Consider the following 15,121-nt stretch of genomic DNA (forward strand, 5'->3'; position numbering starts at 1 on the left):
GTAGTCCTTCTGTGAAAAGGAAAGTGAGAAATTGTTTAGAAGCAAAATGAAACTAGGTGCAATTATTTATGGCCAAAAAGAAGAGACAAATCATTTAAACTACACAAAGGTGATACTAGGTTGATTTGACGACAGCCTAAAGTCAAGCTAATTGTTGTTCTTTTGCAGCACAGATACAAATTTTTTGAATGCAAGAGATTTGAGAGAATAAGAGCAGAGTGATTTCCATTCTTACACTTAACAGTGGACGAGATATCATGTATAAGAAAGCTGGATTATCTTGAAATTATCATAAAATATTCCTGCAGCAAGTAAATAAACGTACAATAGTCAGAATTAAAAGATAGTAATCATGACTCATCAGCATGCATGCAAACACTACCTGACAACATAAATACGCTATATTGGTGGGCTTTCTGGCTCTGTATTTTCTTTAAAGTTCGGAACAGGATTAAGTGTAGACTAGTGATAATGCAGGATCAACATATGGACGACAAAAAATTATTCTAGTTCCTAAAAATAAGAAAAAGCAATACTAATATAGAACCATAAATTAAATCTTACAGCCATGCTTCCTCACATTTACAAAGACAGTGCAGCAATTTACAGATAATGTTCTCTGTCAGGCTGTGGTCTATTGGCAACTTAGAGTAGTTGTGATGAAAAACCAGGTTCAAATCCTGGCAGGTATGCTCCTCCCTTGTATGGGGTTTGCCGGTTGTGGCTGTTGTTGTAGCTTTCCAGCATTTGGGTTCGGTCCACTCTTGTTAAATAGGGTTGATTATATTGGTTTGTATACTCATCCGTATTCTTGTGAGTGGTGTTGGCCAGAATTAATGTAGTTTTAGTTGGCTTAGTACCAGCAACTTCAACTCTAGCTACTACAATTACATGAGGTGGGGTTGAGATTTCCTGGGTTTAACGCCCACATAAAAAGGTGGCTTCCCTTTCAAAAATTTACAGGTAATGTCCAGTCACTCCAAAACATTCCTCTAGATGACCTGCAAAGATGTTATGGCAAATCAATACTGTTCTGCTTCATGATTTTACTTTATTGCATTTATTGGAATAATCAATAATCTAGGACAGAACAATGCACCACATTTCACATTACCAAATCGTGCTATCTTGGACCTTGAGATACCACACACTTGTCATACTTGTTGGAAGGTTAAGCGATGCAGTTCATCAGTGGTTCTAATGTATGTGATCACAAAACTAGTGAAATCCCAGTAATCCAGTTGTTATATGCAGTCAGCTTCAACCTTGAGGCCTGACCAAACCAGATGAATATATATATCATCTCCCCCACATGTGCATCTGATGCCCACTGTGTTAGTTGTTTTTTTTCATTTACTTCTGCACATGTAGCCTGCCATCTCATTTTCAAACTAGATAGATAGAAAATCCGTGGTCTTAAAAAAAGAGCATGCAGATCAGGCTCATCCCTGAAAAACTGCATTATTTTAGAACGAAAGGCAAGGTTTAGATCCCTGTTGAAATGTTTGTGCAAATTAATATGAAGTTTCCAAAAGCACATTGTCTTGATAGCTTCAATACTACGGGTCACCAATAATCTTTGCAAGAGCACAATCCTTCCTTGAAACAATGGAAACGATTTGCATCCCTCACAAGTATTTCTCGCCTTAAAATCTTTGAGATGAATTTAGTGGCATTGTGGCAGTCAGTGCAGACACGGAGGTTTTTTGTGATCCTGATACAGGTTCCATCTTTTGTGTTGAGAATACCAAAAGCAATGGCCAGCTTTTCACTGTGTGTGCTGAGCATGTGTTCCTTTACCTCCTCCTCCACATCATGTAGAACAAAGTTGATGTCTGGCACATACCCTACCTCCTTCATTTGGCCATCCAAGATCTCTAGCATTGTATATATATTCTCAGATTGTGGATGTGTTCTGTCTCCAACAAAGAATGAATGAACTTTATTATTTACCTCAATTAAGGTGCATCCTGGTGTCTTCTTCACACTTTTCTCTGTCATCAATTTTCTCACTTTTGCCACACCATCCCATCTGCCAGCTGCAGCATAGATATTGGAGAGCAGTACATAACATCCAGCATTTCCAGGGTCCAACTGAAAAATGAGTTCTGCCACACGTTCTGCTAGCTCAATGTTGCCATGAATTCTGCAACCACCAAGCAAGGCCCCCCAAATAGTAGAATTGGGTTCTAATGGCATAATTTTGATGAATTCTTCAGCCTTTTCCAGATGGCCAGAGCGCCCAAGAAGATCAACCATGCATACATAATGCTCCATCCTAGGAATAATATTACAATCCTGGACCATGCAATCAAAATACTTCCAACCCTCGTCTACCAGTCCAGCATGACTACAAGCATATAAGACACAGATAAAGGTGACATGGTTTGGTTTTATGCCCTCCTCTCTCATCTGGGAAAAGAGGGCAAGCGCATCCTCGCCATACCCATGCATTCCATATCCAGCAATCATTGCACTCCACAAGACTACATCTCTCTTTGATATTTTGTCAAATAAATGGCGTGCAGTCTGCACACTACCACATTTGGCATACATGTCAATGAGAGCAGTACCCACGAAAACATCTGAATCGAATCCGTTTTTAACTATGTAACCGTGGATGCACTTACCCTGTTGAAGAGCTGCTATGATGGCACATGCTGGGAGTACACTCACCACAGTAACTGCATTGGGTGTTACATTTGCTACTAGCATTTGATGGAAAAGCGTCAATGCTTCATTGGCATAACCACTCTGGCAATACCCAGATATCATTGCACACCATGACACTACATTTGTTTGAGACATCTCATCAAACAACTGGTGGGCAATCCGTAAGTACCCACCCTTAGCATACACATCAACAAGGGAATTCCCCACAGAAGAATCTGAATCCAATCCACTTCTAACTACGTAACCGTGGACACACATGCCTAATTTTATAGCTTCTAAATAAGCGCATGCCTGCAACACACTCACCATGGTAATGGCATCGGGTTTCATACCTGCCCACTGCATCTGATTAAAGAGTGCCAAGGCGTCATTTGCATGCCCATTTTGGGAATACCCAGCAATCATTGCACTCCATGATATAACATTTCTATTAGACATGTTGTCAAACAGCTTGCGCGCTGTTTCTATACTTCCGCACTTAGCATACATGTCCATGAGGGCAGTCCGGACAACAAAATCAAACTCAAACGATCTTCTAATTATATACCCATGAATCCACTTAACTTGTTGCAGATCTTCCAGTTGGCCACATGCTTGAATCACATTTAACATGGTAACAGAATCGTACCTCACATTTGCGAATCCCATCTTGCTAAAAATAGCCAAAGCATCATTGGAGCATTCATTTTGGGCATAGCCAGAAATCATTGCATTCCACGAGACAACATCCCTTTGAGGCATTTCATCAAACACCTGACGAGCAGATTTCACATCGCCGCATTTAGAATACATAGCCACAAGTGAATTCCCCCCAGAAATATGTGATTCAAACCCATTTGTTATTATGTAGCTATGGATCAACTTACCTTGTTTCAGAGCTGCTAAATGAACACAAGCCTGGAGCACGCCAACCATGGTGACGATGTCAGGTTTCATTCCTTCCAGTTGCATTTGAGTAAACAGCGCCAATGCCGCTATAGCATCTCCATTCTGTGCATAACCATTAATCATTACATTCCATGAAACCACATTTCTTTCAGAAATTTTGTCAAATACTTCGCGCGCAATATCCAATCTTCCGCATTTGGAATACATGTCTGCAAGGGCGGTTGCCACGAACAAATCTGATTGCAATTCACTATTTGCAATATGACGATAAATCTTTTGGCCCTCTTGCAGATCTGATAAACCAGCACATGCTTTCAGTACAAAGGGAAAGGTGAATTTATCTGGCTGTACGCCTGCGCTTATCATTTGATAATATAATGCAATAGCCTCCTCGCACAGCCCATTATTGGCATACCCTCTGATCATCACATTCCACAGGAAGCTATCTCGTTTGCGAATTTTGTCGAACACTTGACGTGCACTCTGCATTTTACCCGACATGGTGTACGAGTTTATCAGTTTGGTAACCAGAAAAATGATTTGATCATTTCCGCTTCTAAGCATGTGGCCGTGAACCTGCTCCACTGCTTCGATGTCGCTACGCTCCTGCAAATGCAAAGCGTAACATGTATAAGGATCGATTGGTTCATTTAATGGCTCCTCCACTGAGGATTCTCTGAATAAACCTCTAGTATTGTTGTTGTTGGCTTCTGATTTCCGCTTTGGATTTCTGCCACTGAAAAATCGAAGAATATATGCGCGCGATTTGTTAATTTGAAAGAGGCATTGAGGCAATGGCGTTAAGAAGCCATGGTTTCCGTTTGAAAAGGAAACGCGTTTACAAAAATTGCAGGGTTGGTGGAGATTCATCCTTCATCTAAACTGTTACAGTTAATTAGGCTAATGAACGTGCTATTTCCCTGCTCACCTCCATGGTAGAAGGAAAGCATGGGAAAAATGGCATAGGAAAATTTAGAGCATCAGATCCTATTCCAAGAAGCAACAGGAAACAATATACAACCAACATTAGTATGTCTCTCTATTGTTTTAGATATATTCACACAAGAAGTCTCAATCACCTTGGGACAGAACACCTGCTTTCTTTTTTAGTCCATAAAATGTGGGGCAGAGATGGTAATCAAGAAAGAAGATATATAATTATGTTGGAAGTTGGTAGGTTTATTTTAAAATATATATATATATATATATTTATTTTGAAATATGGTAATCTTAATCTTAATTTTAATTAAATGCTAAAAATCAATCTCTATAAAATATTTTATACACAAATTAAAAATTAATATTTATTTTCAAAATAGACATGCATTTTTTGTTTTTATAGTTAAATACATTAATTAGAAAAATGTCTTATCAACAAGTGTCATATAAAATGAGTTATAGTTTCTTGGGCATGTCGTATTGTTAACCATATTGACCCATAATATTGTAACAAAGCATATTTACAAATCAACAATTTCCATGACAAAGTGGAGTTAAATCTCCATAGTTAATAATTTTGTTAGATTTTTTTTAAATGTATATATCTTTACACACACACACACACATATATATAAACTGGAAGAGTGGCTAAATCTGCAAGGTGGAGATGGTGTTCGGTTGGGGGAGTTTGTGATAAAGCTTCCTTTATATGTTGATGATCTTGTATTAATTTCTAAATCGACCCATGGATTGTAGATGCACCTATCTGCCCTTGAGCATTTTTGTAGAGCAGTGAGGATGCAAGTCAGTATTAGCAAGACCAAAGTAATGATTGTCTTTAATAAAAGGAAGCATAACCAACGTACATTCTTCTTTGAAAGCAGCATTCTTGAAGAAGTAAATGAATACAAGTACCTCAGGATTGATTTCAACAACAAACTTAATTGGGAGGACTGCAGAAAGAAGAGAATTTTAGGAGGGTGGAAAGCATGATATGTTATTCAAAACAGATGTAGAGGAGCAGAGTCATGGGATTGGAAACAATTAAAGTGCTTTTTGGACTCTTAGTTTGTCCAGTGATTCTATATGGGTGTGAATTGTGGGCTAGCAGCACCCCCGTCTCAAAATGGAAACAATTTGAGAAAATCCAAAAACACTTGACCATGAGCAAGTTCAAAATAAAAAGTTTGGTACCTAATGAGATAATGTTGAGTGAAACAAGAGCAACTCTCATCGAAGCAATTGCTATGGTGTGGCTCATAAGATATAAAAAAAATAAAATTGAGCAAATTGGAGTAGTTAGATGGCCTAATGTTATCTTCAACGAACGCATGAGTGAAAGAAAGAAAACATGGATCATAAAAAACTACACATGGAAGCAAAAATGGAATATCTACCTCAATGCATGTCCCACAAATAGCAAGGAGCTAAAGAATTTTGTTATAGAGAAGTTTTGTAAACGGGTATGGGGAAAAGAGTTGAGTAGAAAGAAGAAGTACTGCATTAAGGAATTCAACACTATGTGTGATCTCCAACAAAAAGTGTAGATTGGAGCTAGCATTCCATGGAGGGAAAAAGTTCTTAATGCTCAATTAAGAACCAACTCGCATCAGCTTCGGTGTGAAACTGGGCAGTGGAAAAGGCCTAAAGAAGCTTGGGAAGAACGAGTGTGTACATTTTGCACATTTGGGGCAGTGGAATCGGAAAAAACATTTCATTTTGGAATGTGATGTGTTCAAAGACATCAGAGAAAGTTATGGGAATATGTTAACATCAGTGTTTTGGAATTGTCTTTTCAGCAAGGGGATTATTGGAAGGTTGGGCCAACTCATCATTCATTTGAATAAGAAAATGATTGAATTGCAAAAGCAAAAAGCAGGGAATTGATGGTCGCATAGACTATTTTTAGTCTTGTGGACGGTAAAATATCATTTCATTTTTTCTATATTAATTTTTTTTATCATTAATGATAATAATTATTATAGTTATTTTAAATAATTGAGTCGGTGCTTTTGCCTAGTAAGGTAGAGATGTTGTAACATAATGTAATGTCTTGTAAATAAAAAGACAAAATTAAATTAAATTAAAAAATTAATATAATGCAATATAAACATTTTAACTTGGTCAAAATAAAATTAAAATAAAAGTAAAAATAACAAAATAAAAATAACTCTATAAAAATAAAATAAAAATAAAAATGACCCATGGTATTCATGTGGAGTATAGTTTATTTAAAAGGGGAAATTAAACCATCCTAGATCTATCTTAACTCCGGATCTACCAAGCACCTAGAGGGATCAAATCTTTTGAGATGCAAACCTCTTTCATAGTGAAAAGAGTGATCCATGTCGACACTTGGTAGATTTGGAGTTAAGATGGATCTAGGTTGGTGTTAAAATTTAGCTAATTTTATGATTTTTTTTGTTTTAACCAACTTGAGATGTATGATGAAATATGTATTTTGATGCCTATCAACATTTACCAGTTATTTTGTTGTTTTAGAAATTAAACATATAAAGTGATTGGGTTTCATCTATTTACGATAATTGTTTTTTATTGAACAAACTTTGGTTGTTTTTTATTGGACCAATTTTGGTTTATTAGTTAGCCAATATCGATCCATCTTAACTCCAAATCTACCAAGGGGCAAGAGGATCAAATTTGTCAAGATGCAAACCTCTTTTTGAATGCAAAACTTGAGGAAATGTTTGCACCTTGAAAGATTTGATTTCTCTTGGTTCTTGGTAGATCTCAAGTTAAGATAGATTTATGTTGGTTTGGAACAATACATTAATAAAATGTTTTAACTATAATAATTTTTTCATTTTCAAAATATATAAAATTGTTTTTGTTATTAATATATTTTAAAATATCACATATCTTTTTCAATATACAAGTAATTATTTTTGTTATTAATACTAAAATGTTACATGTCAAGTCCATATTAAATATTGGGGGAATTGAAAATTTGTATCATACATTTAATTAGAAAGAACATATTAATTGAATAAGAACACATATATACACACTCTTTCTCTTTTAAAAATTATATATATGAACTCTATACTAAGAATGGAATAAATTGCATATCTCGCTCGTAAAAATATAATGAATTTTTTAATTTATTATTTTATTTTTTCTCTATATAAAATTGATACAAAATTATGTTATTTATCATTGATAGTAAAATATTTTTTTGTTATTAATATTTTTTTTGTTTTTAAAGTCAAATCCCACTAACATAACTAGTTGAGGATGGGCCTCATTAGCAAGGCGACCCAGGATCAAACCTCACAAGGGGTGGTTGGGCCTGTGCTAGGCGGAGGAGACATGCTAAAAATTCCAGTCAATTTAAGGCTAGTGTGGCCTAGGTCGAGTGTGATCCCCACGTGACTTTGACGGTTTAGATGCCCCTGGGTCGTGGATCCTCAAGCCACAGGTCAAGCTTGGAGGATCACAGACAACTTGACAAACAAACAAAAAATATTTTTGTTTTTAAATGTTATGTGTCAAGTGAACATAAAAATATGTTTTTGTTTTAAATCTTACATGTCAATTGAACATAGAATGAATTATGAATTCCATATCATGTAGCATAAATAATATTATTTTCACATGTCATTTCTCAAATCCATATTAAGTAGTGAACGAATTATATATCTCCCTCATACTAAAGTAATTTTATATATTTTTTTACTTTCAATTACTTTAAATTTCTCCATATAAAGTATGATGTAAAATTAAGGTGGAAATTGAAGTATTTTATTTATGGCCGACATTGATTTTTTTGTTATTATTATTTTTTTATTGGTTATTCATTAATGTAAGTATTATTTTATTATTTTTAAATGCAATATTATGTGACAACATCTCCCTCATACCAGGTTATAGAGCGTCTCCCACGACAATGATGATGATAGATGAGACCATTTTGTGGGGAAAAACTTATATATGAATTAGGAATTTTATATTGAGTCTTCAATTATTTTACCGATTTTGTAATTATCAATTAATATATTTTACCTATTAAATATCATTTTGGTAATTACCATTTTTGTGTTGAAAGGCGCTCTCTAGGGCTAGTATGATAGAGATGTTGTAATGTCATGTTTAACATTTTGACTCAGTTAAATTACATAAAACTAAAACTAAAAATAAAATAAACATAGTATCAATAATTATAATTATAATTAAAAATTAAACCAGCTTAGATCCATCTTAAGTCTAAATTTACCAAGCGCCAAGAGGGATAAGATTTCTTAAGATGCAAAACTCTTTTAGAGTGAAAAGAGATTTGATCCCTCTAGGTGCTTGGTAGATCCAAAGTTAAGATGGATCTAGGTTGGTATAAAAAAATGAAATATAATTTCTTAATTTTTTTTAGAATCCCTTTAGAATTATGCACCAATGTATGTCAAAAGACTAGAATTGTCTCCAAGATGGATTTCCTAGAGTCACATAACCTCTTCTCAAAAGCCATAAGTTACACCATAAAGATAATATATTTTCAATTTGAACAAATAGTTATTCCTCTTTTTTTTGTAATTGTTGGACTTCAACTTAAACCCAAGTATTTTATTACATCCTCTAAATTATCACTTTGAATATGAAAACATCCCTTTATACCAACTCTTTGCATCTCCTCAACTCCAGATACATGAACAACAGATTTAACCTCATTCACCTCCATCCCCATAACCATGTGTAGAGGAAGTAATTCTTTAAAAACCATACATTCCCTTCCTTACCATAGCAAAAAGGTCATACATCATCCACAAATAAGAGGTGTGTTAGGGACTCCCTTTTTCCCATTTTGATCCATTGTATTCATATTAATCTCTTTGCCTCCCTCAAAAATCTACTTAAGCCTTCCACCACCAAGAGGAAAAGGAATGGCAATAATGGACATCCTTGATGTAATTCCCTTGAAGGTCTAAAACAACAAAAAGTTGAACCATTGACCAAAACAACAAATGAGGCACTAGTAATACAGGAGAGGTAGTTATAAGCCATTTGTGAATTAGAAGATGTAAGAAGAGTTGGGACACCCAATCATAGGCCTTAGATAGGCCTATTTTATCTACAACAACAAATCATTTGGAAAGCTTAATAGAGTATAAACCTTCTTGTGCAGTTCCAATAGCTTCATGTATCACCTTGCCTTCTAGAAAACCAAATTTCTCAAGTGATATAAATTTAGAAAAGATGGGCTTCAGTATGGTAGGATATATCTTAGATATAACCTTATACAAACAATTACATAAGGAGATCAACTTGATTTCTTTGAAAATATTGGGATAATTAGTTTTGGGGTTAAGTGTGCTAAAAGTATTATTGAAATTAATTGTTTGCATATTTTTTTGGTTAGAATTCGAAGAAGGTAAACTTAGATAATGATCCACAATGTTCATATAATCAACGCTTCAAATCACCAACTGGATTTGTCGTCAAGAACGAGTCGAGAGATTATTCTTCTAAAACTCATCTTCCATAATTCTTTCCAAAAATTACCTACGAATTTTGGATCTCTAACACTTACTATTACCTTAGGAAGATCATGAAGTCTATGAATTTTCTTCATGAACACTTTTTCCACTTGGCTTGTTGTGCATCTTTGAATTCTGCAAAAATGTGCATATTTTGTGAGTCTATAAATAACCACCAAATTATAAATTTTGCCTTCATATTTTGGTAATCCTATAATGAAGTTTGTTGATATCTCTTGTAATCTTCGATTAGGTATGTGTAATGGTTGAAGTAACCCTAGAAATTTTACTATCTTTCCTTTATTTCATTGGTAAACCCAACCTTCACTTACAATTTTTTGAATATATTTCTTCATTCCTTCCAAAAACAAAATATTATTTTGATCTTTTGATGTGTTTTAAGGAACCTTGCATGTCCTGTCATTAGGAGTCGCAAGACTCCCTTAATATGTGTTGCTTCAACTTTGACCAAGGGAATAAAAATATCCTACTCGTGCACCAAAGTATATCTTCTTTCCACTCGCATTGTTCCATAAAGTTCATGCCTCCTCTATTGATCTGGATCCCTTCAGCTACTAGAATTATCCAAGATCTTTTACTTTTGTGATGTTGTTAGAAATTGCATTTAAAAAAGGATAAAAGAACATATGTGCATGCTTAAACAAGAGGAAACATGACAATGATCAACAAATCAAAACACAAGACATTTGATAATGGAGTTCGTCCAGTGTGGACTACGTGTACAAATATTGTCTCGAAACTTGTGTCGGCATAGTTCCACCTCTACATCTATGTCAAGATTATGCTCCTGGTTCCACTGCTCACGGTTCTACAGTCCGCTACTCCATGGTCCACCAGTTTCTCCCCCCCATGCAAATGCGAAGTCCGACTTTTAAATATGTGATTGGCGGAATTTTCAAAGAAACCACACGTGGTGGAACAGTTTGGTGGAGGCGTCAAAGGTGGGAGGTCGAGGATTCCACACCCGGTGACTCCCAAAAGATACATCATTTGTTAAAAAAATTTAACCGCGGCATAATGTTTTCGCAACGATCACATTCAAACTCGTTTTGGCAGTTATAACAAATGCTTTGTTTTTTTTATGTGTTTTATTAACCATATATATGTTTGTTACTATATATATATATATATATATATATATATATATATATATATATATATATATATATATATATATATATATATATATATATATATATATATATATATCTGGAATTTACATAGCATTATATGGAGAGGTGTGGGGTGGCGGGGGTGGTGGCCCGCCACCTTTTTTTATGTTATATAGTGTTTTTGTCAATTTGTCATTAGAAAAATTAGGTGTTCGACTAATTCGCTCGGTCCGCTGGCTGGATTCTATGCGCCAGGTCTCAGTGAATTTGTTGGATCATTAACCCTGCCACTTTGTCAAGTTTGACCAAAACTTTGACTAGCTCTATCTTCTTCGTACGAACTCGAATTTGAGTGTTGTTCGTACTGTTAGAATCAGGGCGATGAACACTTTGATATGGTTCTAGCTTGTGAGCAATCTGACCACTTTTATTTTTGAGCTATTCTAAGTCCTCTTGGACTTCTGAGTGTCTCTGGAGCCACCTGGATCATCTATAAATTATATTTTTTGTTTAGTATTATTTTCATTTTATTGTTTGAGCTTCTTCTAGCCATTCTAGAATAGAAGATATAATCAAATATAAACATGAGGCTTCTTCTATTCTATAAATAACATCTGCTACCATATTGTCCTTCCCCTTCTTGTATATTATTTCAAAATCAAATCCATGCATTTTCACTACCCATTGCTGTTGATCTTCTTATGACAATATTTGCTCCAAATTGCACTTTAGGCTATCTTGAATTTAAAGTGTCTCCCCAATGTGATGTGGTCACCATTTTTTTATTGCATGTAGAATTGTTTCAATTTCTTTTTCATATGTTGATTTCATTGTATCCTTTCCCTTGAATTGTTTTCTTTCAAAATCCAATGGTCTCCCTCCTTGTGTAAACATTGCTCTAATTCCTTGTCTTGATGCATCACATTGTACATGAATGTTTTCCCAAAATTAGGCATTGACAATACTAGTATAGAATACATGGCATCATTTAACAGAGAGAATGCCAAAGTAGCCTCATCATTCCATACAAATGAGTTTTTCTTCAAGAGAGATGTGAGTGGGCCTGCAATGGATGCATAATTCTTAACGATTTTCTTGTAATATCCATGTCCCAAAGTCCTATAAGGATCTGAATGTTTTAGTATTCAAGCTTCTGTGGTAGGAGCTTTTTATTTGAGAAGTAAGATCCACATATATGTTATTTTCTGTAGATGTTTCGGAGCCACTAACCGGTTCCATTGTCAATAATCATAATGTTATTAGGAATAGGCCATTTTGCAATATCTTAGATCTTTTGTATGTTCACCTGAATTCATTCCTTTGAAACAATACGACCCAAATACTCTACTTCTTGTTTCCCAAAAGCACATTTGGATCTTTTACATATAATTGATTGTTCTAAAACAATTGTAGAACTTTATCCAAATGTTTAATGTGCACTTCCATGATTTTCTATAGATAAGAATATTATCGAAGACAACTAACACAATTTTTCTAAGATGGGATCGAAAAATCTTGTTCATAAGATTTTGAAAAATAGGGGCATAAGTCAACCCAAAAGGCATGACCAAGAACTCATAATGCCCTTCATGTGTTCTAAATTTCTTTTTTGGGATGTCTTCTTTCCTTAATGTAGTATGGTGATATCCTTATTTAAGATCAAACTTTCTAAAATAAGCCACGTTGAGAAATTTAGGGGCAGCTAGAGCAGAGGATTTCTCTTAACTTGATAACTGTTTGTGATATATTTTTTAATTTACTTGATTAGCTTCTTCTTCCACTTGATTATTATTGGTGTTATTTATCATCAAAGAGCTACTCAACAATAAAATCAATGATACAATAGGACACAAGATGTAGGCAATCAGCTAAGGCCAAAACCTCTCCAACTGAGAGGAAAACCCACAAGAATTATTATCTTCTTATAGAAATTCAATTGATGAATTTCAGGACCTATGACCCTTGACCAATACCCTCCAAGACCAATTCAAACCATCTTCCAACAACTTCTGCAATTTCGATTTACTCAACAAATTCTTTTGACACTTTGACTTGCCCAGCAGATTCTTCTGCAACTTCGACCTGCCTAGAAAATTCTTTTGCAACTTCGACTTGCCCAGCAAATTCTTCAAATTATTCTGCCTAGAAAATTCTTGAAATTCTTCTTCTAAGCAAATGTAGAAACCCTAACACGAGAGAGAGAGAGAGATAGAGAGGCCCAAAAACTTCAATCTAGTTCTTCTCTGTTTTCATCCTTTTCTAGCTTTTATCTTGATAAAATCGAACTTGCTTGAGTGAGTCTCCAAATGAGGTCGATTTCCTTCTTATTTATAGGCTCGTGAGGGGTAATAATTTCTATCTTTAGGCTGACTTGTCTCTTCATGTAGGCCGACTTGATCTTTGCACCATGATGAGGTCTTGGAGGGTCTTTTGACTCTATTTTGACTAAAAATAAATAAATCTTTACAATATGTAACATGCCCAAATGGATCTTCAATACCTGACAATGACTCAATTGACTTTATGACAAACCTAGAAGCACTCAATGGGTGCTTGACCTAATTTATTTTATCCCTTGAGCACGAAACCCATGCCTCAAGAATAACAATAATAAATTTATTTTTCTCTTTTCATTAAATACATAAAATCATGATTACATATGTCATTATGAAGACCGAACTTAGTTACATATTTCAACACTCCCTCTTAATTAGGGAGGTTTTCATAATCCATACAAGGTAATTGGACATTATCAATCTAAAGAATTCTCATAAGAAGAGTTGGACTGGTAACTCATTTGTTTAGCATCATATCATCCAACATTGTCACATAGCAAGGCCTTGACTAACAAATCTATATCTCCATAAGACTAGAGCACAATGTTGGTGAGATAAATTATTTGTAGACACCTTCATCATTGTCTCTCAAGGAACATACCCCACTCGGTGTTCATAGGGTATGTCCTTTCAGGACTATTCTTATATTGGGTTCCCAGTCCTCAAAGAATATCAATCCTCTATGACTACTCTTATCTTGGATGCCCTACCACATCCTCAAAGAGTATCGAATGCCAAATGCTTACCCAATCCTCCATTATTTCTTCCAAAGTGGAGATAAGAATGATGTGTTTATCTCTCCCTCTCAACTAGAGAGGATATAGCCATTCCTATGAAGGAATGTGCCCGTTCCCATAAAAGGAATGTACCCAAGCTCCCTCTCAACAAGGGACTTGTCGAAGCTCCCTCTTAGCTAGGGACTTGCTTCCAAGATTCATCATAATTAGAAACTTGCTTCCAGGCTCTCTCTTACCTAAGGACTTGTTTCCAACAGCAGTTGTCTCTTCTTAGGTGGAGATCATGGGACCTTCAGTTGCGTGTATAGATCCTCCATTTGATTTCATGAATTGCATCTTCGTATTTATGGAACTTCATCTTTTGGGACTTCTTCATAGGGCATCGACCATCCAGCACTTTCCTTCATGATTCATTTTAGTTAGGTCATCCTTGTCTTCATTGGAAATTGATCTTCTGGTCCACATCTGGCTCTTCTTCATACAACTACCTCTTCTACGTCGTGTTTTCTTTGGGATCTTCTATCCAACCACATGAGTGCTTAGTTGTAGGTGACTTCCACAACTCCCTTTTGGTAGCCCTATATTATCCCATCCATATATTGTCCAAAATAAAAAAAATGAACATCGCATTTGAAATTACCTTTTGTGATGGCCCTTCATCATGACATATGCTTGTTGCAACATCAACATCATGCATATATATTGACACATCTCCAAGATATTCGATTTTCAAGGGTCTTCTTTCTTTCCTAACTTTCCCAAGGTCTTCATATCTTTCCCATGGATATATCATGGCCAATTCTTCTAGTCATCGGATGTTGATTGCCTCTTCTAGGTGACCATAGTTGTATTTTTCATGATCTCTTCTTTTCTTTATTCACATATTTCTTCCCAGGAACTTCCAAGCATAGTTCCTTCATCTTTCTCAA

At 35.2% G+C, this 15,121-nt stretch overlaps 1 pseudogene across 1 annotated transcript; it reads right to left on the minus strand.

The window, feature by feature from the left end:
* Positions 1-799: 799 nt before the first annotated feature.
* LOC149218381 (pentatricopeptide repeat-containing protein At3g12770 pseudogene) lies at positions 800-4,679 on the minus strand (annotated as a pseudogene). The gene is made up of 2 exons (XR_016249152.1): positions 1,115-4,679; positions 800-1,001 (listed from the first exon to the last, which is right to left on the minus strand). The product of XR_016249152.1 is annotated as a pentatricopeptide repeat-containing protein At3g12770 pseudogene (transcript).
* Positions 4,680-15,121: the final 10,442 nt, after the last annotated feature.

This window comes from Pinus tabuliformis, chromosome Q (genome assembly GCF_031772625.1).
Source record: "Pinus tabuliformis cultivar Carrire ecotype Pingquan chromosome Q, CPIR1, whole genome shotgun sequence".
Classification (NCBI taxonomy): domain Eukaryota; kingdom Viridiplantae; phylum Streptophyta; class Pinopsida; order Pinales; family Pinaceae; genus Pinus; species Pinus tabuliformis.